General features: G+C 35.0%; 2 long non-coding RNA genes across 3 annotated transcripts in view; one reads left to right on the top strand and one right to left on the bottom strand.

Annotated features, from left to right (window-relative positions):
• The window catches only part of LOC118602771, a 594,064-nt gene that overhangs the window by 123,907 nt on the left and 442,946 nt on the right, over positions 1-27,211 (bottom strand). The window contains exon 5 of one of the 2 annotated variants that reach the window (XR_004950748.1): positions 3,850-5,644. The exons of the other annotated variant lie outside the window; for it this stretch is intronic. This is a non-coding gene — a long non-coding RNA (uncharacterized LOC118602771). Of the gene's footprint in view, positions 1-3,849; positions 5,645-27,211 lie in introns of those variants that run through there. 2 annotated transcript variants of the gene reach the window in all.
• LOC118602770 lies at positions 1,855-24,170 on the top strand. Its single transcript, XR_004950747.1, has 4 exons — positions 1,855-1,986; positions 7,646-7,836; positions 9,028-9,592; positions 21,749-24,170. It is a non-coding gene; the product is annotated as an uncharacterized LOC118602770 (long non-coding RNA).

Raw genomic sequence — 27,211 nt, 5'->3', positions numbered from 1 at the left:
ATTTGTTTTATATCTTGGAATTCTGTGAAGAATCTCTTTTAAAGAATCAAGTCTATTTAAAAAATAGAAGAATTATCAACAATAAAAACCTGTTGCACATCAGGAGCTCTGGAAGAATGTTTGAGCCTTAGCTTTAAATTAGCGAGACAATAAAAGGTGGGCCTCCACGCCTGATTCCTCACATTACTGGTTCCCAAAGTCAACAGTATCAACATCTCTTGGGAAATTGTCATAAATGCAAATTTTTGGACCCTTCCCAGACCTAAGTGAAGTAGAAATTCTTAAGATAGGACCCATAAATCTGCACTTGAAGAGGACTTCAGTTGATTCTGATGCATACTGAAGTCTGACGACACCTGCCACAGGGCTTAATTCATTTCCCAAGTAAAAGAAATGTAAAATGAATCGAAAGAAGCTACCAGTGCAGTTTCTAAGAAAAACTTCTTCCAACTATTGCAAATCAATCTCATCCAGTCTAAATCTTTATAGGGAAAGTTAGTTTTCAGTCTCAGGGACAGGAAAATGCCTCCATTCCTTCTATTCCTCAAGCACCACAAATATCAGTCAAAATAAAACACTATCCTTACACTATAAAGCCATTAAATACACCCATGACAACCCGACCTCAGCCCCAAAGTGTTTATTTAAAAACATGTAAAGTTATATAGAGGTCAATAATAAGGTCACCAACAGATTCTAATTTCTACTGGATAGATGAAGTCTTGAATTTTGTGGATTCATTGTTTAAAATAACTATTACTTATAAATTCCACCACCTCTAGGTCACTAGATGATGCACATTTTGAAACAGTGCTACAGGAAGCTGTAGTCAGAGAGATTGAGGCAGAGTGAGAAGATGTCCATTGCCTTCCTAGACCCAGGACATCTACAGCCAGAGTTGCCTTCCTGAAATGAATGATTCCTCTTTGTGAGATTGTTCCCAGATGTAGTAAGATTCCACTGGAGTTGTACACCGGCTTGCCCTCAAGTCTAAACCTGGCTCTTCTCAACGTTTTAGTTCTATGATGTTACACCACTAGATGGCTCTCAAGTGTCTGTCCTGCATACAAAAGGCCAGGGATGTGAAAAATGGAGTGTACTTTGTGAGCTGTCCCCAGCCATCTTCCTTCGCCAGTGACTCCCACACAGCCAAAAGTGATGTCTCATTTTCTCTCCTTCATTTTCCAAGAGTAGCCCAGTGATGATGTCTCCAAAGGAAAAAATAAATACCTCAGACCAGGAAAACGCTTGTCTTCACCACATTCTAAACTTTAAAACCCAGCCAGATGATATGTGTGCACTGGCATTGTGAAGCAACGCTCTGTTCTTAAATTTTATAGCATTTCATAGGTGATCGGAGCTATAAGGGAATGTAATAGCACAAAAACAGATCAAAGATACCCAGGGTACAAGTCTAACATGACCAGGGGAGGCTTAAAGATACAGTGGTAAACATTAGCTTTACCCAAATTGCCCTTTTATGTACTTTCTAGAGGTGTTGGTTAGAGTAAAAACTAAAGTTGTTTTTTTGCTCGGTTTTTAAAATTATTGTAGTTGTTATTATTATTTTTTGAATCTGTGATGTGAACTCAATTTCTAGGCTCAACTTTTTCTTCTAAATTGATCCCACTTGATAAGAAAATCAAAAATTGGGCAGTCATGTTAACCAAACTCTCCTAATATAATCTATTGTTTCCCGGGCAAACATTTGAACTAAGAGAAAAAGCAACCACAAACTGAAATTTCCCATCTAGATGCCAAAGAAAGAATTTGAACTGAGAGATAAAGGAAGGAGGAGGGCTCTAGGGTAGAAAAGTCACCCTATGTCAGAGTAGGAGTTTCACAGGCAAACCAAAGCCATAAGTAATTCGCAGTCACAGGGAAGCTGCTGCTGTGAGTAAGAAGAAGTCAGTCTGCAGAGAACGGAACATATGTGAAGAAAATATCAGATAGAAGAGAAAATGTAGACTCCAAAAGATTTACAAGGTAGTTATCTGAAACATTTCCTATGAGCACTGCTTGTATTTGCTTCTATCGAATCCTACATGTGGTTCTGAGTCTTTTCAACCATTCCCTCCCCTGCCTTTTAAAATTTTCCTTGAGCTAATTGGCAATGATCCCTGAACAGGTCCTTCAAAAATCTAGAAGGCATCTTTTATCATAAATCAACTTGACATACTAAATTCCTGATTGTCGAGTTTACAAAGTGGAGGGAATTTCCGGCTTAAAATAACACTAAAACTTGCTGAGAAAAATATATGTTTCCAAGTGTTTCTGGCCCCTTGATGTTCAGTTAGTACAACTAACTCGAGAAGCAGAAGCCAGAGACCACGTAAAGTCGGTCCTGAGGCTTGTGGCTGGGGCATGTGTGAACCCTTCCCCCAACCGCTGTCCACAGTTATGCCACCTCTGGAAATCAAAGAACTGATCAAAAAGAAGACTGTCTGTCTCTGAGTCCTTGGCCCAAATTGGTTTTTGGTTCTTTTTCACTGCCATCTCCTAAAGGGACGACAGGATGGGTCTCTAACCTGGATTCTCTTTATTCTTACTCTCCACCTTCCCATGAGGATGAAATTTTCAAAATGTAAAAGAACACACCCTAAGATGGCCTTCAGGGCCCTTGGTGGGGACCAGTTTACCTCTCCGACCTCATCGTGGAGCCCTGTTCCCTTCATTCTCTGGTGTACATTCTTTTTGTGTTTGTGAATGTGAGCTTGGTACAGTGTGTCTATTTAGCATTATATGGTTCTAGAATATCTTCTATTTTGGAAGCAGAATGTTTTATTATAATCAACAATCTCAGGGACACATCCTTTTTTTTTTTTTTTTTTTTTTTTTGGTGAATTGACGTGCATTTCTACTTGAAGGATGGAATATGAGCATAAATACATGACAATAGAATTGGAGGGTGTAGGCATAGGTATTCAGAATTCTAGGCCTTTTCAAGGTTTTAGGGGAGCCTTGGCCCTTACCAAGATGAATTTAAATACACATTCCTCCTATTTTCTGGATAGCCTTAGTATTTTTCCCACTAACAACCACAAAAATAAAATTTGCCCACTAGAATGACTTTAAAGCATATGAAAAGTAGGATGGGCATTGCCTGAAATTTATAAGAATTAAAAATATTTTTACAACTTTTCCTTCTGGGTATGAAAAAATTTTTTGAAAAGTTCAAAGATAGCTTTTTAAAAATTGGAAAAAAAGATATGAACAGGGAAAAGGAATCCCCTTTGTTGTCATTGAACTGTTATCCTGAGTCGAAGTCATAGAAAAGTTATTCAAGAGAGTATGTGAAATTGACTATTTTCCATGTTCTTTTTTTTATTATTCTGTTTTAATCTATTAAGGTTCTTTTATTTTAAAAAATCAATAAAAAATATAAGCCTGTAGATAGTTACTCCTCAACCATCCTCGATATTCAAATTTTGTCAAAGAATTCGCCCTCTGTCCCATGCTCGAATGTGCAATTTGCCGTTTCTTCTAAAAATTCAATACCATTTTCAATCTAATCATATCACTGCATGTTTATAGGTATTGTTGGATGCCTCCTTGCCTTTTGGGGAATTCCTCTCCTTTGTTCTGGTTAGGCAAGTTAAGCCTTCACTTTCCACTCTCTTTCAGCACTTTTGAAATTTATAATGCAAGCTAGAACTCTATGAAATCATATAACACTGCCAATGTTTGATTTGTCAGACAAAAGTGGCAGTTTCACGTGGTTCAATCTAATATAACAATAGCTAACATTTATTAATTACTATAGTTCAAATATTATATAAATGCTTTGTATACATTATTTTATTTAATAATTTCTCATTTTACAAACTAGGAAATTACATATCAGAGAAGTTAAAAATAAATTAGCCATAGTCGAATCATGATTAAGTAGTGAAGCTGAGATTTAAACATAGATCTACCCCACTCCAAAGTCTAAGTCTTTTAAGGGTGGTTTTTGATTTCTTTATTTTTTATTGAAAATTTTTTGAATATCATTGTTGGATACTTTTATGCAGGGGAAGTTATCATTAACTGAGATGAAAGTGGTCATTTCTGACAAACATCTCCATGGGTCACATAGACAAAGCCCTTCCAAGGAGCTATACTTAGATGAATATCCAGATGTTTCCAAAAAGCAAAACAGTAAATTGCACTTTCCACTTTTCATTGGAATGTTGTCATTTTGCAGATAACATATTTTATGTGTTTCTAAAGTAAATTATTTTTGTTAAAAACACAGTGATCTGCAGCTTTTAGGAACAGGGTTCAATCCCTAATAACTGAAAACATTTCGACTTCCCCTAGTTATCACTGAAGGAGAATACGAATGTCTGGAGAAAATAACCATTCATGCCATATTACTTGACTTTCACAAATCATCCTAGAAATAAATCTGTGTCCTCTGTCTGCTACAAGCATTTTAGGAGTCTTTAAAAGTCATTTTTAATTACTGAGAATGGGGTCTATATGTAGCTTTAATAATTTTTTTTAATGCAGAAATTGTAAGTTCAAAACCAAAATCAAATGTGCTTTGTGAGCTTTAGAACATGCGATAGTGCAGCCATCTGGTCCCCAGGCCATCTCTGCATATAAGACATTAATAACATTTTTAATTTAAGTAATAGATAAATCTGTTTCAAGTGCCTCAGCATCCATTCTCAACATTGCCTGCAGATCTGTTGATCCTAAATAATATTTTCAAGCTGTGGTAAGGTTATTGGTGTTCTGAAGCAATCTGGAAATACCAAGTTCTTATGCCAGGAAATGGGTCAAACTGTAATCTCTTCATGTTACTGTTTTGATTTCAGAAATAGCTGTGTCCTTTACACACTGGGAGCTTGTATACTTCGCCCCTTTTATGGATTTGATTACAGCTGCCATTCTGTGTTTCAATGACAATGTTATTAAATATCTACTTTTAATTAATCTCTCTGGCATGGGCAAGTTCTCCTCAACCTCAATCTATTTTTAGTCCCTCAAAACAGTTTCACCTTTCTCTTTAAATAGCTATTCTCTAATATGCCATTCTCTAGTAATTATTATAGAAAGTAGCAACATACTTGCTCAGCCAAGAGAGGCAGCATGCATGTTAGAGTCAGATTTACAGTTGGATCTTAGCTCTGCCACATGGGGCTTTGTGATCTTGGGCGAATTAAACTATTTCCTGATACTTCATTGGTGAAATGGAGACACATGGGGTTGATAGGAGGACCTCACTACAAAAGCAACATCAAGGGCCCTGAGTGTCAGGTTCACAGTTATTTGCTTTCCATTCTAATTCTTTTCATTTCTGTTCAGTGCATAGTTACATCTCATACAGAGATAGATGAAAAAATTCTTTCCTTTTATTTCCTTGTTCTATTGGTTTTATCTTTAAGAAGCTGGTATTTTTTATGTCGCTGATTAATTGTTTCATTCGAGAAATGTGCAAAGTCTAGCTTGCCGTATTCCGTTCTTTTAAAGATGCAACTGCTTCTTTCTCATATCATTTTTTATGGCAATGGGCCAAGTAAGTGCATTTACTCCATATGTGTCTCTGTCATTTGGATATCTGTCAACATTTGTGGCTCTCTCTCCAGCTTCTCTCTTCACAATATTGGTGGGGACTAAGGGTCAGGATCCAAAGATGAGCAGGGACCACAGCCATCTGGAAAAGGAGAATTAACTCACTCACCCAAGCAGCAAAAGAAATCAACAACCCCATATTCATTTCTTTTGTTCTTTTAATAAATGGCAAAATGAAGTCTCTAGTCAATACCAGGCTTGATATACTCATGTCCACTCCTATGATTTTTATGGAAAATAAAACGTGAAAACCCAAGAAAGTAGCCAATGAAGCTCTTGATGGTTTGGGGGGAAAGGTTACTCTCTGTTGCAGAAAGCAGATGGATATGTCTAGAAAATGTTCCACATTGTTAGTATTTCAGCTTGACCTTGAAACATTATCTTGAAACAGCTCAGAAGTTGTTTTGCAGTGGTGGTCAGGTTGAAGGATTAGCTGAGGGTGTACCTCTACCTACGTGACTTGTCACAAGGTTACGTTGGCAGAGCAAGCACATGCTATTTTATTTTTATGGTGAACTATTGTCTAACTACCTATAGGCCCAGTGTTGCAGTTAGAATAGAATGTGGGAGTATGTATCTCAAGCATAATAAAAAAAATTGTATGTGTTAATGAGAGCACTTTTGACTCTTGACATGATCTGTTCTCCAGCTATATATGGCAAATGCTGTGAGTCTGTGACTCTGAGCTACTCTGATTAAGTGGACTTGTCATTCTAATAGGCTGATTAATGACTTCAAATTCAGTTTACATCTCTGTAAAACAGGAAGGACATTAGAGTCTTGCCTCATTCTTGTATCCTTGATCCCGTGTTCCCTTTGAACTGGTTATTTGCAGGTTAAGTAGTAAACGCTAGTAAATAACCTCATAATGAAGAGGGTGTTCGTTATCAGTCTCCCAACCTGTATTTGTGGTTTATTTCAGTTTAGAAAGTGAGTTTATTTGAGCTCACTTAAGTGAACCAATGGCTATTATGGATCTTGTGCTTAGGCTCATTGGAGCCACCACTTGGTGTTGTCACTGTCTTTCAGGATAGGTAGGTTTTGAAGAGAATCACCTGTGGAAAGAACAGCATAGCAAATAATAATAGTCTAGCAAAACAGAAGCTACATTTGAGGCAGGGGAAGTGGAAGGTACTGCTAGAAAGTGAGTTTAATGAGATCCAAAAAAGTGATGAATGTCAACCCAGAAACAAAACAAAACAAAACAGATTTTATGCCTGTCAATAGAGCCCCCAAAAGGTTAGTTAGTAATATGAAATGATATAGTCTTAAAGAAGAGAACAGAGCTATGTTCTAGAAAAATAAATCTAGAACCATGGCATATAGAGGGAACAACATCCACAAACACAGCTCATATTCACCTAGTAAGGCCACAAGCAACTTCATAATCAAATGAGAGATTCTCATGCTATGCTCGGAATTCATTTTATATTTATAGCACATAATTAAGCAAAATTTAAGGCTTTGTAACAAAATTTTACTTTACTAAATACCTGTCAGATACCAGTTTGTTTGCAAAGTCAAATGATTTATACACCTACTTTACAGGAGTCAGTAGTTAAGTCTACATAATTAGGTTTATTTTCAAAGTTGTTTCATGGTGTAGTGATTTTTTTTTTTTTGTCTTAGAGCTTCAGTTATGTTGTGTTTAATATTTTTTCAAAATAAATGATTTGTAGTTTATTACTCAAATTAGTTAATCTATAAACCTAATTAGCAGTTTTAAGTGTGGTAATTGATGATTTAATGACTGGATTTCAAACAACTCTTGTTCAATAGCAAGATTACATGGAAGGTATTATTGTCATTCCCGTTCTGTAAACCCATGATACAATATATCCAACATAACGGCATTCAATTATTTCTTGGGGAGGATTGATCAGGTTGTAGGCTTACTGGTGGGTTGTAGATCTGCTTCAAAACAGAGAATAAGCCAGAAAACTTATTGTTGGATCAAATGCTGGTTTAAATAACAGAATTCCAAAGCTGTTCTTTACATGGATTTGATGATTATAAACTAATTTTAAGAGATTGTTTTTGTTCTCTCTACCTTCTTCTCTTTTTCTACACCTCTATTTATTAGGCCTAGAACAAGGCTGAACAAATAGTTGGCACTCATTAAATAAAGGTATGCTTGAAAAAATACCCCTCGAGGTTTGTAATTATCATAATGTTGGAAGAAGTGCCTGCTTCAAGGAGAAGCCCTGCAGCCATGGCAGGTCTTTAGTATCCCTCAGACCTCATCATTCAACTCCTACTCTTCTTTTAATTTAGGTAAGAGGAGATCGAATTTGTATTATTGAAGTTAAAATTCAGCCCTGTCATTTTAGCTATAAGATCATGGGCAAGTGGTTTCCCTTCTCTGAGCATCACCTTCTTTCATCTTTAAAATGTAGATAATAACATGTCAGGGCTAAAATTAGTATCCAATGAAATGTGTCTTGTAAAGTAATGTTTAAGACAGAAATGTATGGGCCCCTGACTCTAGCTCTTTGTTCCAATTCTATCCATATGCTCAATTCACAATTGGAGGCTGTGATCAACTCTTCAGCCAATGCATGCAGCAGACATGCCACAAAGGCTTGGAAATTTTCATAGACGATCAAGTTTATCAATACCTTAAAAATCATAAAAAGCACAATGCACTATATCTCTTCACATACACTGTATGTTAGTTATTTTGTTATACCTAAAACAATATAAATATTGTTGTATCTCAAATTGTCTTGAGCCTCCTTCTAGGCAGCTTTTAATCAGAAGCATCTCTACTAGTACCATAGGAAGAGAACAGTTACCAGATTACACTGCTGTTTGAAAAGTGTTGCCTGACTAATAATGCTTGAGTTGAAGTGATGCTGTTGCCACACGTAGATAAAAACATTAATAGAACTTTAGATTGCATCCTCATCCCTTACAAACTTTAGGGTGAGATCTTTAATAAACTGGGGCAGCCTGGTAATGGCCCAAACTAGAGAGCCTCCTATAAATCTTAAAAGCACTTAAATATTTCTTCCCATCACACCTAGAAACATTTCTCAATCTCATCTCCATATTATTTGTACATGAATATATTACCACTCATCGTCCTTCAAATGACTATAAAACATATTAAAATAATGCCATAAGCCATTCTCAGAAATACATATCCAATCTCGGGTGGCTCTGTAGAAATAGCAATTAGCATGCTCTTATTTTTGACACTGTTGGCACATTTGTTGTATACTCAAAAGCATATGTTTGGAAAAGGTAGTCTAGAACTTTGGAATGTGGTTTTTACCACATGAAGTTGAGTGAGTCAATAGGAATCACAGCCATAATTTATTCCTAATTATAACAATTATAAGAAGAAGTATTTATTGTACCAATACTGGAAAACAAATACAGTATTAAAGTACCTTAAATGAATTAGTTTGAATAATCATAAAAGTCCTATATTCTATATTCCACTTTTTTCCTGTTTTTCAGCTGTGAAGGCTGGGTTTTATAAACATCAAGCAGATAACTTGTAAAGGACAAAACTTTGCTGAGGTCATTCGAATTCCAAAGCCCTTACACATGATGCAACATTAAAACTTCTGAATTCCATGGAGGTTGGGCAGAGCACCTAAGGATCATGTAAACTCCCTGACTCTGAATCTATCCCAACACACAGAAGCAGCTGTGGTGACCATGAATTTCTGTATGGAGCTGTATGATCCATGAGTCCTCCTAGTCTGTGGTTTCAGTTGTCTGTGAGCAGTCACTCACTGGCTGGGTTGGCTAGGAACATTTCTATAGCATCCCCAGCCCCAGAGAACTGTAGCTGAAGGTCTCCTTCCCAGCTGCATAAAGGCAATTATTTCTATATCAGCTCACTCATATTAAACTCTCGTATGAACATAACGAACATAGAGAAGTTTGAATCACCTACAGTGCATCTGTGGAACTTGAGGAAACTTTGCCACAAGACAGAGCAGACAAAGCCGACCAGCATTCCTGATTAAAAGTGATGTCTGTTTTAATTGAAATGATCACTATGAACAGCTGCCAGGTGAGTTAGGTGAGTGTGAGTGGGAGGCAACTAGGAACATCTCTGCAGCTGAGACCAGGTTCCTTCTTATTTATTTATTTATTTATTTATTTATTTATTTATTTATTTATTTATTTATCTATCTATCTATCTATCTATCTATCTATCTATCTATCCGGGGGGGGGGGGCAAAGGAAAGGCAAGTATATGTTGCAGAGTAATTAATTGAACCAATGAAAATGTCACGAAAACATTTCAGATTTGGATTGTGTGGGAGACAAACATTACTAGATGCTGGGCAAGGCTGAATATTCAATTTCTACATAGGCAAATGGAAATTCTTCACAAAACTTAAAATAAGCAGATGAAGAATATAAGGTAGATTAATCTTTCAAAAAAACCCTCTAGGTGATTAGTTAAAAGGGAATTTGAGTTACACATTTATTTTATTTTTTTGGCTAAGAAAAATACACGAATTCTTGCCCAGTGGGACTAGGCACCTGAGAGTTTTCATCTTCATGTTCCTTAGCTTGAATGGGTAATATAAATTTAGAACTACAAATGGCCATAGAATTCATCTCATCTGACCCTCTTGTTTAATAGAAGAGCACAATGAGGCTCTAAGAGAAAGAGAGCAATGTATCAATCCTTGATGAAACATGGAGTAATACATATTAAATAAATTGAGCCAATAGAGATGATTTGTTCTGGATCACCATGGTGACTTCATATGTGCCATAGTCTTCTTGCTGTTTCTCAATTAATTTGCTGCTTGGGAATTATGCTATCTCATTGTACTTAATTCTATTGTTTCTCCAGTCAAAGAGACGAAGAGTGACCTCTCTAGATTAGTTATGTTTTGCTTTTTGTTCTTTCTTATGTATTTTTGGAATTTGTAGCCCTTTTCTTACTACTTAATCTTTCCAGGCAAACGACCTATTATTTCATTGTTTTTGGTGAAGTAGAAACACTGGAAGGATAATCATTAAGTTGAAATTTGAATATAATAATTATAGTTAATAGCTGGCATTTATTGGGGGTTTGCTCTGCACTGGGGAGTGTAGCAAACATTTTATATATATTAACTTTTTAAATCCTCACAGCAACTCTATAATGTATGCGTGATTGTTCTCTGCATTTCGTAGTGAAGAAACCTGAGGCACAGAGATGTTTGGCAACTCGGCCAGAGGCACACGAGTATTTATTAATAGTAGCCGAATTTATGCAATGGCTACAAAGATTGTATTTTTATCAAGTTTATTGTTTCTCCAGTGTGAACTCATTTTGCAGAAGAAACTGATGTAAAGGAATTAAATCACCTGCCAAAGCTACCGAGCCAGGGAGTAGTGGGGCTGAGATATAAATGTGGGTCTGTCTCTTACTGAGATGCTGACCATAAGCTATTACAAGCATAGGATGTCGCAATAGAATAGACAGAGAAATAGAGAAAAGCCAGCAAGATATGAGGTGGGACTTTTACAGGTAAAGGTATAGTTCTGGCATGGAAATTCGGTTCCAGATTTTGTCAGTATACTACCACAGTGTTATTACAGGCTTGAGGAGGTAATTAGTCGCATGAGCCACAAATAGGCTTCAATCTAATGCTAGTTATCTAATTTTATAAGACAAGATATTCAGCATTTATGCCATCTTTTTCTCAAGGGAAGACCTGCAATTACCCAAGTTCAGAGAGTCTTTAGTTCCTACACTCATGTAGGATAAGCACAGCTGCCTCCGTTAAGAACTAAGAAGTATAGTGGTCATTTTGACTCAGAGAAATTATTCCTTAATTTTTCAGCAATCTTTTACATCTCCATTTACGTAAGTCCAAGGCCTACATCCCCAATTCCAGCTATCTCAATGCAGGTATAGCTCAATACAGTAGATGAGGCAGATTCAACATTCCACATTTACCTTAACTCTGTGATTTCCAAGGAAGAAGTACACTGAGAAGACAGACATTGAGTTCCCAATTCTGTATCAGCCCAGACCCAGTGTTCGCCCTTTACACACAGTTAAGCACACCAAAGTGGTACTTGGCACAGTGCTGGCGCCTAGTAGGCATTCCAGAAATACATAAAAAATGAATAAATGTGTGAATAAATGGATATACCAATAAATATCACTTTCCTCTTGATTATATTCACATAGTAACTAAACTCAAGGAACTGACATATAAATTGATTAATATATAGTAGAGGATGTTTCTGGCAGATGACCCATCTCTGAGTATCTGCACAGGGTATTCTTGCTTATTACTTATATTAATCAAGACTAACTTACAGATCAGGTCTCTGGGTGCCAATGAAACTAGAGCAAACAATAACAAAAAATATACTCTTAGTAGATCATTCCCACCAATCATTAAAGTCTAGAGTATTTCTTTTTACATTTATATACATGTAGCCATTATTAATAAATAAAATACAGCAAGTCCTCAAATAACATTGTTTCCTTCAACACATTTTCATTATAATATTGATGTGATGCTATAAAAACTTAACTTTGGTTTATATCAATTGGCCTATGGTATATTGGTTTCATTGTACATTATTTCACTTAAAGTTGCAGAATCTATCGACTGATGTTAAGTGAGGAGTTACTGTATATCCTATTCCCTGAATAATATTGGAAATTTTTTGACAATATCTTGCTCTTAAAATCTCTTATTTTATGCATAAATGGTAAGTCACTTATTCATTAGCTCAGAAGATCATTATTGGAATTCTTCAGTATGCCAGTCACACTGCTAGACCTAGGGGTGCAGTGATTAACAAGACCATTCAGGGCCCCTGCCATCAAAGGGCTTATTGTCTAGAGGAGAAAACATACATTAAACAAAAATTTACACAATGATATATAAAATTTTTAAAATTATAAGTGTTGTAAGAGAGATTAGTGGATACCAGAACTTGTGGTAGGAGGGTTTGGATTTGTCAGTGGTCAAGGAAAGGTGCCCGAAGAAGTGCTATACCACCAGATGTTGGAATGGGTTATAGCAGCCACTAACGAATTCACTGGGGAAAGCATTCCGGCCTTAGAGAATAGCGCATATGAAAGTGTGGCAGCAAAGAAAATATGGTGCATATCTTAAAGGTCGGTCATTATGTGATATTTAATTTATGTGTACCACTTTAATATAATAATACATTTTACATGTAAATTAAAAAAATCATTCAACAATTTATTGAACTACAAATCCCCTTACTTGAACTAAATTTAAACTAGATCTATTCAACAATAAATTTGGATCTATCTATGTGTATCCTTCTGCTAAAGATATAATATTCAAAACAGAATGATTCATTTCTTAAAAATACATTTTAATAGAAAATCAAACAAACATGATGACATGATGATGGTAACTATTGGGGACCATAGAAGCATAAATAAAAGGTAGATAATTCAGACTCAGAGAAGTTCCCAAAAATCTAGGGCCTATTAAGCCCTATTCTTGTGAACAAAAGACTTGGAGCTCATATTTTATGTAGACTTTTGATTTGATTTCTCCAGTAAATGTTAAACATTCCATAAATGTAATATGATTTTTGATAGCGTTAGGCTTGGCTAGAGACATTTTTCTGAATTTATTTCTAAATATGTAGATCATAATTTTTCTGCTTATTTATGAAGATACATATATAAATACATATAAATGTATGTATATGATCTAGAAATAGTTACAGACATATATAGAGAGACATTTTGTCAAAAACACATTTCACTCCATATAATGTCTCTTCAAAATAGTCGAAACTTCATTTTGGAAATGTTGAGTGATGGCGGAGCCAGGACTAGAACACTTGGTCAGGCATTATTATTCCCTTGTCTTAAAAGGAAAATGAGCAACCCCCTTGAAAGAGTTGCTATTGATTGGGTCTTTTCTTTGAATTGCTTAGAAACCAAATTCACTAGCAGAGTTGTTACGAAGGATTTGCTGGAATCAACTTTGGTGAGATTTTCTAGGGAGAAATTTTGCAGCATATTTAATCAGGCGACCAAGAAACAACAGCTGCTTGTGTATGAAGCATCAGTAAAGCTGCTAAGATTTATATAATCTTTAGTGTTCAACAGATTGCTAGCATTTATAGGACAGTCAATGTATGCCTATGCTCATATGCAGTCATATATGCTACCTTTCCCTCTGCCTCTGAATGAAGGGGCTTCCTAGGAGGGACATGCTTTAGAGAGAAATGGAATAAGAACTAGAGGAAAGAGGGTCTGGTGATCAAGTTCCTAGAAATAGGTAATAGTAAACTTTGCCCAACAGAAAGCAATGATGGCTGTACACATTTCCAATAGAAAAAAAAATAGTTATTATTCAATTTAGCCTATGGAAAGGCTGCTATCAATTCCTACAGCGGCAGAATCATTCCTGTGACATTATGCCCTGTGGCCAAATCGATGTAAACATATTTATATGTTCTGGTCTAAGTATGGGAACATTTCTAACTCTAGATGATTATTAGACACTTCACTAAAAAGCTAATGATTATCAAAGGTCATTGGTTCTAATTTTCCCTAAATAGAACAACTAATGAATCCACATAAAAGACCTTTGAGATGTAGACTTGAAGATACATGGTCTGGAATGGGTCTTAGAGATTATTCAGGATATACCTCACACTTTAAGAAGGAAGTGCTTATGTGCAGCAGAGATGAAGATACTAACGACAGCATGAAAAATTCCAGCATTCTTAACTCTCGGTCCAGTGCACTCTCCACCATTTTCCACTGTCTTAAACCTAAGTTCTCCAATCTGGTATTGAGATTCTCAAGAAAATCTCCTCTTCCATTCTAATTTTATATTCTGTCATCTCTCTCTCTCTCTCTCTCTCTCTCTCTCTCTCTCTCTCTCTCTCTCTCTCTCTCTCTCTCTCATTCTCTCCTCAAATAGGCCATTTTCATCTCCACCTCTATAACCTGTTTTTATATGGCCTCAACGACAGCTTCCATTTCTTTTTCATAGTTCCCTACATCCTCCACCATTCACTTTAAAATCCAAGTCAAAGCCCACCTACAATGATGAGCCTGAGTTAAAAATGATACCTACTTTATCCTGAGTGTATAAGGCATATAGAGTCAGTGTCACCACATATCAGCAGCGTTTTTATATTGCTCATTAAAAGTAGTATGATAATGTGGAAAGTGCTTTGTCTTCGGAGTCAGGTAAGTATAGATTTCAATATCTACCTCTACCTTTGCCTGCTGTATATTACATATAAGTATATTAGTTAAGGATAAACCGCTTTTCTGTAGTAGTAAACAAATCCTGACATCTCAGTGATTTAATGAAAGGAAGATTTCTTTCTTTCTCATACTGAGTCCAATGTGAATTGGGCAGCTTTAGAGGGTCAGACCCCTCTTCTAATCAATGACTCGGTGATGCATGTAATTTCCATCCTGTGGCTCTGCCATCTTAGTATGTGGCCTCCAAGTTTGTTCAGAAGAGAAAAAGGTGTGGAGGCATCATACAAGCTGATAACTCCTTTGTTCAGAAATGACTCTTTTCATTCCCACTTACATTTCACTGGCTAGTGTTGGTCAGTGATATGGCTCTGCCTGGCCTCATGGCACCTGAGAATTGTAGTCTTCCTGTGTGCCAAGAAGGTGATGAGAAGTGGATATGAATGAGCCCTAAATATCTCTATTACAATAGTCAGTTAAACTGGCTGAGATGCTCCTGACTGTTTCTGTAAGGATAAAATGAGATAATCTACTGGCAAGTGCCAGTATCTGGCACATAGAGAAGTTCAATAAAGGATAATTGATCTAATCTCCTCTAAAGGAGCTTCTTGAAGCCCCGTATAGCTCCCATTTGCTTTTCTTTGGTATTGTGCTCATACCTGGATGAATATTACTATTTTCAAATTAAAACAGGGTAATCCTCTGGGAATGCTTCCCTTTATGTCAATCCTTGACTTGGTCCCATCTTCTCTTAAAATTTCTGTTGCTTCTTCCCAAGACACAATATATGTGATTTTGAGATGTTTTTCTTAAGACTGTCCACTATACAGTCTCTTCTTAAGATTGTGCACATAATTATATATTTTCAGTTTGTCTATGTTTATTATCTACTTTTGGAAACCAGTTATACATGAGTTATTCCTTGAGTAAGACTTTGATGATTAATATTCTAGGGTTGTAATCTCCTAAACAGGCTATCTGCTCTGTCCTTCTGTGATATATACCTTGTGCTATGTATACTTTATGTTATATACATCTATATAATATCCCATTAATTACAAATCCGCTTAGTTGAACTAATCTAAACTAGATATATTTAACAATAAATTTGGTTCCATCTGCATGTATCTTTCTGTATACTGACTTCTGTTCAATTTAAAGCATAAAAATAAAGGCATAGAAGGAAATTTAAATTAAAAGGATTTGTTAATAATTCTTTCACTCTGATACAACTGTTTGGAAATTATTAATAATATTTCTTAAACTTCTTTTTATCCAGTCTCCATTTTTAAGAAGAAATAATTTTACATTCTGATTAGAAAGGAGGCAGTGGCATGTTCATGGAGGATTTGGGGTCAAAAGAAACTTAATAAAAACACTGTGGTTATAACTTTTCCTTTTCTTTCTTGCTGTCTTTACCTTTTCCACTTTGAATCTCACCTCGGTCTTTTGAGACATCCTTCAGTTGGAGAAGGACTTGGATTTGCCCAGCCCTTCATGGTCTTTAAAATAGAGAGTGAGCTTTAGTGGTATCCTTGCTAAATGGAATCCTTCCCTCACCTTTACTTCATCTTTTCTCTTTCATCCCTTACTTCCTTGTCTCATAATGTTCCCTACTTCTTTCTCTCTATTCCGTCATTTTAATTTTTAAAAATTCTTTCTCAGCATCTATACCTCAGACAAAATGAAGCACAGTGGAGTGAAGCACAGCACCAAAAACCAAGATTTTAGGTATTTTGCTGCTACAGTTTGGCCTGAACATGAGTGCATTCAGAGGAAGTCATTCCTAGCCATAAACGGGTATATGTCTCCATTTGGACCAAAAGATAAGGACATTTTCATAGCTTAGAGAAATTGCTTTGAGACTTTTCAGGAAATATACTATAAAAAAAAAAAAAGACATTAACACAGAAAGCACAGTGAGAAAAGTCTCCAGTGTTTCTGCAGAATAAAGAGTTCTTGGGCTCAAATCCTATCAGTGATCACATTGGTGCCTTCAGTTCAAAATGGCTACAAGGTGACTAATGGGTCATGCCAGAGTCTGGGACTCATACCTGTATCAACAAAGCCATTATGGTTTATCTCAACATTTTCCTCTATAGGAAGGCCGTTTCCTCCAGATTCATAACAGAGAATCCCTGAGGCATTTACAAAAATTATTCCTAACATATCTTTAGAAATATCATTGAGGGCAAGTGAATCTTCTGCCCAGAATTTTCTGACTCTGATCTTCAGAATTCCTTGGACTAATGGGAAGGCTGCCCAACATTCTGTGCTTCTGACCTCAGAGAAAACAGTAACCCTTCTCACTAAAGGGGATGCCTACTTATTGCAATACCACAAATAACTCAAAATTACATGATTCTCCTGATAACATTCCTCCAAAGACTTCTGTCACACTAAAAAGTTCAATCTCTTTACCAGATTCTAAAGTTTGCACATTTTCTTGCCCTTGCCTACCTCACTAAAGTCACCTCCCACCACTTTGTCTACTCTTCATCCACTCTGGTCAGTTTGGCTTTCCATGTAGGATGACCGTCTTATCCCTATCTTTCTGGGATTTTCTGTTTTAGCATCGCAGAAACCCCCTCAGTCCAACAATTGGCACTGTTGTTCACTTCACTTCTAAGAGTTCTTGAAACAAACCTAGTTTCTTTCTGGGCCTTTGTGCTTGTGATTCTCTCTGCCTGGAATGGTGTTTTCTCATATTTTCATGTGTCATGTTCTCTTACTTTTTTTTAACTTTGCTTTAACGCCTGCCTTACCAGTTTATCTTAGAATAGCCTTTCCTCCTATCACTTGCTATCTCCTAAATTTGCCCCTGTGCTGAACCTTTTAACACCTATTGCTCTCTAAAATTGGGCTCTGTTTATGTTTATTTGTTTTGTTTTCTCTATCAGAGAACAAGTCCTACGAGTTCAAGGACTTAGTATATTTTACGTACCTCTGTGTTCCTAGCATCTAGAAGGGTGACTTGAACTTGGTAGGTGCATAACAAATATTAGTTGAAAGAATAAGTAAATAAACATTGAGAATAAATTTAATTAGTGATTTGGTAACAAAAATTAGTTTACGTTCTAAATGTTTTGTTGTAAATTTGGATAAATTACATAATTTGCAACAAATAGAAAACTGTAAATGATCAACAGAACAATACCTCCCAAAGAGATGACTGGTAGAAATCCTTCACAATTTTGGAGTGTAAGTAATTCAGAATATTTTTACGTGCAATTTTTTTTTCTCTAAACTATTTGTCATGCTAGTAGTATGAATGACCTTTATTGTATGGTATTTCTGAGATTACAAATGGCAAGAGTGAAGCCATATAAGGCTTTGATACTGTGTCCAAAGACGATCTCCCATTCTTAGTCACATTTTGACCAGCGAGTAGGAAAAAAAAAAAAAAAAAAAAAAAAACCATACTGATTTATACAACCCACTGGGCGAAAGAGCCTGGAAGAAAGGATTAATGAAAGAAAATTATATACAGATACTTTTGTTCTAAGTGCCTTGACAAATTTCCTTTAATTGCAAAGTTGGGATCCTGATAAATTGATTTAAAAAATGTGGTAATGGTAGTGATTAATCTCTTCCTCCCTATGGTCCCGTAGCACTTGGAGTGTGCCTTTATCAGAGCACTTAACAATCTATCTTGAATAAGAGAGAATCTTCTTCATCCAACAGATTGTGCAGTTCAGAAAATGAACAGGGCTCTGATTCAGTATTTTTAAAAAATTTTTATCTTTTTTTTAATTTTAATTTTTTAATTTTTTAAATTTTAATTTTTTTTTTTTTTGCTATAACATTTATAATTGGGAGGCAGTAAGTAGTCAGTAAACGCTGGTTGAACTGATAGGAGTAATTGGAATCAATGAGAAAGAATGGCATCTGCATCAAAAAGAGGAGAGTGCTTATTACATGCCCCTCTTATTTTCTTCCTTCCCTAATTTAGAAAGAAAGAAAACAAAACAAAACCAATGAGCTTTTGAGCCTTCTAGGTTAATAGGAAATGTTTTAAAAGAGAGTGGCAGGGGAGTCAAGTCATTAAATAAATGGCTTCAAAAAGTATTCATCTTTTAGCCTGGGGTGTAATATACATTTCCTTATATCTTTGTCAGTATTCCATGTTGGCAATCTTTAAAACGTTTATATTTGTTAGATGTGTAAAAAAATACTCTCTTTCAGTTTGGATTTCCCTGATTATCTGTGAGATTAAGGCTTTTCATATTTATTTGTCTGTGTTTTTCTTTTTCTATAACCTATATTTTTGTATATTTTGTCCTCTAGAAGGCCTATCTTTTTTTCTATTGATTTGAAGGAACTCTATGAGCCTGGATAGTCATCCAGAAAGTTAATGTTGCCTATAGTAACCTATTTTTAAAAATTATTTGTATTCACTTTTATGCAGTCAAAGTGGGTGATTTATTTCTTAGACTTTCTAGGTTTTGTATTTTTCTTAAGGAAGCTCTTCTCCACTGTAAAAGTATGTCTTCCTACATTTTTTTGCAATATTTACATAGTTTAATTTTAGCTCCTTGATCCATCAGAAATTTAATTCGATGCATATCTGAGTTATAGTCTTACTTTATTATTTTCGTAATAAATAGCTAATTATTCAAACATGATTTATTCAATAGTCCATCTTTTCCTACGGAATTTGAAATACTGTACTAATATACATTTTTTAACATTTAGTAGAAGAGTAATGGATATACTTATGTATTTTTCTTTCATTGAACTTGAAAAAAATGTCAAATTCTAAAAAATTCCTATTTACATTTTTAATAAAATACATCAAAATAATTATTTTGGAAAAATTGTTCTATATATAATACTACATTTTCCTGTTTATGAATTTGGAATGCTAAATATAAATTCATTTATTTTTTGTTTGAATTTTTTTCTAATGTAAGCCTTGATCCTTACATATTAGGTGAATTTTTAGGCATTTTATTCTTCATTTGTAAATCCATTTTTGTCCATGAGTTTATTTTTTATATTTGGTTACTTTTTGCATATATAAAATGATTAATTTTGAAAAAATACATACTTAGCAAGACTGTGTCCTTCTTACTGAATTCTCTCATTAGTTCTTAGACCTCTTTAGGTGACTTTCTTGGTTTTATGGGAACATAATCATATTATATGCACAGAATCACAATTTTGATTCTCCCTCTCTATCATTTATAACTCATTTCTTTTCCTGTCCTCCTACGTTGATGTGTTCATCCAGTATAATACTCAGTACTCGCAGAGATAGCAGGCGAACTTGACATGTGCCTGTCTTTGGTGAGAAAGTGTCATCTATTCGATAAATATTTATTAAACTTCTATTACATGCCAGAAACTGTTCTAGTTATCATCGAATAAAACAATAAACTTTTGTGCATTAATGAAGCATGATATGTAATATACATCATAAATACATAAATTAGATAAAATGTAGAAGGTGAAGTTACTATAGTTAGCAAAAAAACAGCATAGAATAAATAAGAAGAGGGCGATTGGGAGTATCAGGCATCCATGGGGTAGTGCAGGATAAACTTCATGAGGAACTAACATTTGAGCAGGGGTCAAAGATAGTAAGAGGGTTAGCCATGTCCATATCTGTAGAAAAGACACTGTAGGTAGAGGAAGTGCCAGTGTAAAGACCCAAGGATAGAGCATGCCTGGTGCATCTGAAGAGGAGTAAGCAGACCAGTGTGGCTGAAGCAGAGTGAGCAACTAGCAGGGAAGTAGATGAGGTTAGGCAGGCCCTGGGGGCAGACCACACAAAGCCATGCAGAAAAGGACTTTGGCTATAACTTTATGGACTGGAGAGCCAGTAAGGTATTTGGAGAGAAAAGTGACTTGATCTGACATATATTATTTAAAAAATCACTCTGGTCATTGTTAGAAGTTTAGGTGATAAGGACCTTATATCAAATCAGGGAGATGCTATAAGGAGATTATTTCAATAATGCAGGCAAGAGATGGTATAGGTTCAGGCCAGAGTGGTGACGATGACAGTATTGAAAAATAGCCAGAATATAGATATACAGTAATCCCCTCTTATCTATAGCAGTTTCAGTTACTCATGGTCAACCACAGTCTGAAAATATTAAATGGAAAATTTCACCTCACTTTATCTTGTCATATTGGCAGAAGGGTGAGTACACCACAATAGGCTATTTTAAAAGAGAGAGACAGAGAACACATAACTTTTTATAAATTTTGTTGCATATTGTTATAATTGCTCTGTTTTACTACTAGCTTTCATTAATCTCGTACTGTTCCTAATTTACAAACTAAACTTTATCATAGGTATGTATGTATAAGAAAAAAAACATATGTAGGGATTGGAATTTATCTGCAGTTTCAGGCATCCACTGGGATCTTGGAAAGTATCCTCACAGGTAAGGGGGGGCTACTGTACTTTGAAGGTGGAGTACATAAAATGTCCTGCTAGGTCAACAGTGGAATATGAAAGAGAGACATCAAAGCTTACATCCTAATATCACTTTTGTTTTTCACAACTGTAAGCCTGAGTTTCAATCAAATGAGATTATTTATGCAAGTCTGGAAGAGGGATGGAAGTTCAGCTTTTGATGTGATGAATTTTTGATGACGGTGGACAGCCAATGAGATTGTTAGGTAGCCAATTGGATACCTGGGTCTGGAGTATAACGAGAGATGCAAAGTTGGGAGTCATGGGCACAACTGGTATTCAAAACTGTGAGTATAAAAGAAATCTTCAAGGAACTGCAGGTAGGAAAGAGAAGTGACCCTAGGAATAAGTTATGAGGCATTCTAATAAGCAAAAGAGACCAAGAGTAAGTGACCAGTGAGGTAGGAAGAAAACCAGTAGAATGTGGTATCTTGAAACCAAGTGAAAAAAGTGTATCAATGAGTGGGAGGATCGACTGTGTCAAACACTTTTGATTTGGAGTGTACTGAAAATTTTAAATCCCTATTTCGAAAAAACTTTATCATTTTTTCTTTTATTTACAGAAACTTCTCATGACACAGGGAGTACCAGCAGCCAAATGAAGACACCTGTCTCTATCCGCATGTAGAGGCACAAGCAGTGATTTTCTGACTTGGCATTGCTCCTTTGAGTGACATTTCCAACACCACCTAGAGGACCAGGAAATTCAGTCAGGCTGGCAGCGCCAGAGGTGGGCCTGATCAAATCCCTTTTGGCAAATTCTTATTCAGGAAATAGAGAAAATGGAAGATCCTGGGCAAACATCCCAAGATACTATAGAGAAAGTTTTGGAGGTAACTGCTGATTTGCAAATATGCAAAGTTTTCAAGCTTCGATTTATTTGGATCTAGAAGAAAATTGAAAAAGAAGAAAAGTGTTATTCCTTTCCTACTATAACTACCCACACAGTATGAAGAGGAGAATTTAGTAAATTAATTTTAATGATTCAACTCCCTCTCTTTAGAAACATATTCTCCTCCATTATCTGGGTATTTCAAATGATCAGATCTCCAACTGGTTTCTAGTTCTCCTTTTTTCCATGGCTGTATTGCTTTCCTCTTTTCCTTCCTTCCTTCTTTCCTTCTTGCATTCCTTCCTTCCTCCCTTCTCACTCCCTTCCCTGTTTCCCTTCCTCCTTCCCTCTCTTTCTTCCCTTTTCTTCATTTTCTATTTTTTTTCTTTTTCTTTCACCAAATAATCAGCAGCTACATAGATTATTCCAGCTCTTAGGATACATCAGTAAATTTTACAAACATGGTTCCAGCCCTCATGGAACATAGTCTGGTGGAAGGATCAGGCATTAAAATAAAACTTATACAAATATTACAGAACTGTTATATAATAATGTGCTATAAAATATGATACCACATTATATTAATTTTTAATAAGTCTGTAAGTTCAGGGAAGATTTTTCCAAAAGAAATAATATTTAAATTGAGATCAAAAGGATGACTAGGTCATAAAGCAATCCCAAATATACAAGCTTCCTAGAAAATGGAAACAGCCTATATGAAGTCATAGAAAATGAACAAAACTATCTCTAATATATTCCAGATTTAGATTCACAGCCAACGCTACACCAAAGAGTGAATGACGCTCTTTCTGCAATCTCCTTTTGGAATCTTATTCTTAAAGATAAGAGCCTGTTGTTAAATACCACAAAAATATCAGTGATATAAATAACCTAAATGTACTTTTACTCCAAAGCTTAGATGACCTATAAGCAAAAACAGTGAAAACAATGAATAATGCCCAACAAGAGTAATGTAATTGTATTAATTAATAAACATGCTGTTTCAATTTATAGTACATAAACATGACTATATTATGTCCAAACGTTATTATTTGCACCTCCAGTGTAGAAGTACACTTGTTAGAGTATTAGGTTTGACTTCTATGACAAATACCCGAAGCAATAGAAGCTTAAACATAGAAGTTTATAAGTTTATCTCCTTATATCATGCTTCTCCATGCTCCCCAGAATGTTTGCCCTCATCTGCATTTTTCAAGATGGCTCATAGGAAGGGGAAAAAAAGTAGGAGAAAAATACATTTCCTTTTAAGAAGAGTGGCTCAGAATTTTCTTATGTAATTTCTGCTCTTAAATCAATACTTAAATGAACTTTGACACAAAGCCACACCTAAATTGGGAAATGTAATCATTATTCTGGGCAGGCATATGCCCAAGTGAAAAACATAAGAAGGCAAGGTAAGATACAGTCGACCCTCTGTATCTGAGATTTTCGCATTGGCTGATTCAATCATCCATTGATCAAAAATATTCAGAAAAAAAAAATCCTCAGAAGTTCAAAAAAGCAAAAGTTGAATTTTTCACAAACCAAGCACTATGTAGAATCCATGTGAAATAAAGTGATATGTAGTCATACCCGGCTGTACCTATGCAAATACTATGCCATTTTATATAAGAGATTTGAGCATCCATGAATTTTGAATTTTGGTATGGAGGGTGGGGGTTCCTGGAACCAGTCCTCTGCAGATACCTGGGGAATTGGAGGAATCTAGCATTTTCCACTATAATGAGAAAGTTTGAAAAGCACTATGATAACCCAAATAATATAAGGATGCATGAGTCTAGCTAGGTTCCTGACCTCAAGAATGCCAGGATCCAATGAATGAGAGAGGCAGCATAAATATGAAAGAGAGGTGATGTTTTAGGAATGAGGCAAGGCCATAAATTGAGTCTGTTTGGGGAATTATCATTATAGAAAATGTAACAGCTGACTGGACTCGGAAGTATGTGTCAGATTTCAATAGGAAGAGAGATGTAAGAACCTTTCAGAAAAAAGAAACATTATAGCAACTTCCTTGATGGATCTACATATGCTTAATATGCTTAATGCCGTATCCATACTAAATCTGTAGTCAGATAATTTAAAGACTAACCTTAGCTACAAGTCTCAGTAAATAAACAGACTTATCCATCTTAGTGTAAGAGTGAATTCTCAAAGTTTTTGAATCATAACTAGTGCATTCCTGAGAGGTGAGATCCCAGTTGATTGACCTAACAAAAAGATAAAGCTGAGATTGTTCTTAGAACCATTAATCCACAAAGTATGTAGCAATAAACATAACTTTTCCTTTTATATTCTAAAGACATTCCCCAGAGTTAGGTAAACAGTGAAGTAGGACCTATAAAACAATCCATCTCAAGAACATTACAACTTATAAAAATTGCATTGACTAAACTCTGGCATGGTGAGAAAATAGTGATCGTAATTTCTATTGGCATTTCAATTCACGATTTTTAAAATATATATATTTACATACATTATTAGTTAATCTTTAGTATAAATCTATGATGTAGATACAGCTAGTATCATTATTTCAATTTTGATAGTGAAGAAACAACAACTAAAAGACATTAAGAAATCAATATCAAATATGAAGAATTTCAGAGATGAGACACAAACATTCAAACATGATTTAATCCTTGTCCTTCCCAAACTCTTCCAAAAAATTTAAGGAAAGGCATTACTTCTTATTAACTCATTGTATGAGGCCAACATTATCCTGATACCAAAACCTAGCAAGAACAATATACACACAAAAAACTATAGACCAATATCTCTTATGAATACAGATGCAAAAATCCTAAACAAAATCTAATACAGCAATAAATTAAAAAGATTATACATCATGATCAAGTGGGGTTCATTCCAGGGGGACGAGGATGGCTCAAAACATGCAAATTGATCAACATGATACACCACATAAACAAAATAAAGGATAAAAATCATATGATCATATCAATGAGGCAGAAAAACATTTAACAAGACACAGCATCCATTTATGATTAAAACACTTAATAAAATGCATATAGAAGAAAATTACTGCAACATAATAAAAGCTATATATGACAAACCCTCAGCTAATATCATATTTAATGGTGAAAATCTGAAAGATTTCCCTCTAAGATCAGGAACAAGACAAGGCCGTCCATTATCACCTCTACTATTCAATATAATTGTGGAAGTCTTAGCGAATGTAATCAGGCAATAGAAAAGTATAAAAGGCATCCAAATAGGAAACAAAGAAGTCTAACCGTCACTATTTGCATATGATATGACCCACTATGTAGTAAACCCTAAAGACTCCACTAAAAAACACTACTAGAATTAATTTAAAAAATACAGTGAAGTGTCAGGATACAAAATTAATGTTCATAAAGCCAAAAATCCAAAAATCCTATACTCTAATAATAAAGTGTCAGAAAAACAAATGAAAAATAATTCTTTTGCAATTGCAACAACAACAAAATACCTGGGAATAAACTTAACAAAACAAATGAAGGACTTATACACTGCAAACTATAAGACGTTATTAAAAGAAATTAAGGAAGACATAAAGAGATGGAAATATAATCTGTGTTCATGGATTGGAATAATCAACATAGTTAAAAGTGGCCATGTTACTGAAAGCAAAGTTCCGATTTAATGCAATCTCCATCAAAATCCCAATGGCATTAAAAAAATAGAACAAAAAAATCATTACATTTGTATGAAATCACAAAAGACCCCAAATAGCCAAAGCAATCCTGAGAAAAAAGAACAAGTTCAGAGCTAGCACATGGCCTGACTTCAAACTATATTACAAAAAAACAATAAAACAGTATGGCATTGGCAGAAAAAGACACACACACAGAGCAATGGAACAGAATTGACAGCCTAGGTATGAACCCATATATATGAGCAAATAATTTTTGACAAAGGAGCCAAAATTATACAATGGAGAAAAGAAAACCTCTTCAATGAAACATGCTGGGAAAATTGGAAAGCCACACACAAAAGAATAAGACTAGACTGCTATTTGTCACCATACACCAAAATTAACTCAAAGTGGATCAAATACCTAAATATAAGAACTGAAACAATAATTTGTATAAAAGAAAACATAGATACTAAACTCATGGACCTTGGTTTTAGAAAAAATTTTATGATTTTGACCTCAAAGGCAAGAGAATTAAAAGCAAAAACAAATGAATGGGACTACATCAAGTCCAAGACATAATAAGAATGCAAAACTGTTGTGGGGAAATAAAATTGTCCATGCGCATTCTCTCAGGTGGAGGACGAAAGTCAAAACTAAACATGAAGTAACCCTTCATGTGAATTATCTAAATATATTTCCCATTAGTCCTTTCCTAATCTCGCCATCATAAAAGGCATTTAAACTTTCTTTTGCTCTTATTAACATAGGTGCAGAAGTTTTTTAAGCAAAAAGATGTAGTTCCTGAGAATTCTAGTAAAGTTGGGACCACCTCTCTCATTGTCTTAATTTATATATAGGCTTTCTCTAGAATGGAATGCTAGAATATTCTGATATAAGATTTATTCTGTAAGAAGAGAGTTTAATAATCCATTCAATTTAGTCATAATACTTTAAAAGTTATGTTGCTACAAAAGGCTATAGGTAGAAACGTGGTAATAATTCATCAAGATTAAGTCAGATTAAGTAGAGATGGTTATTTTGGTCAATTAGTTCAAAGTCTGAATTGAGAACATTTTAATAAAATATCTCTTTAACATTTTAGTAATAACAATGTACAATCTAAGTGGAAATTCTGCTGGGTATATTTTAACAAATGTTTTTAATTTGCAGTGCATACAAACAATACCTAAAGCTTTATTAAATAAATCTTCAACATTCTTATTTAAAATATCCCTTTGCTTAAAAGAATCATTGTTCTTCAGACTAGTAATCACTGAAAAGACAATTTTAGTCAAGGCAACTGTTTATAATTTAAATTACTGGAATAAGTGAAGTCATGTATTGAAGCCAAATATGTCATGATGCCTTTGATGTATATATGATTTCTAATGGTAATAGTTACTGTTCATTGTGGAACTAAACATGCCGCCCACATATACACATGTCCACGTGTTTGTGTACATATAACACCCTCATAGTTACACCGAAATGTGGGTTTTATCATTCCCATTTTACAGATATGGGTGCTGAGGGTCAAAG

This window comes from Rousettus aegyptiacus, unplaced genomic scaffold (assembly GCF_014176215.1).
Source record: "Rousettus aegyptiacus isolate mRouAeg1 unplaced genomic scaffold, mRouAeg1.p scaffold_m13_p_5, whole genome shotgun sequence".
NCBI lineage: Eukaryota > Metazoa > Chordata > Mammalia > Chiroptera > Pteropodidae > Rousettus > Rousettus aegyptiacus.
This window is presented reverse-complemented; position numbering and strand designations above follow the sequence as displayed.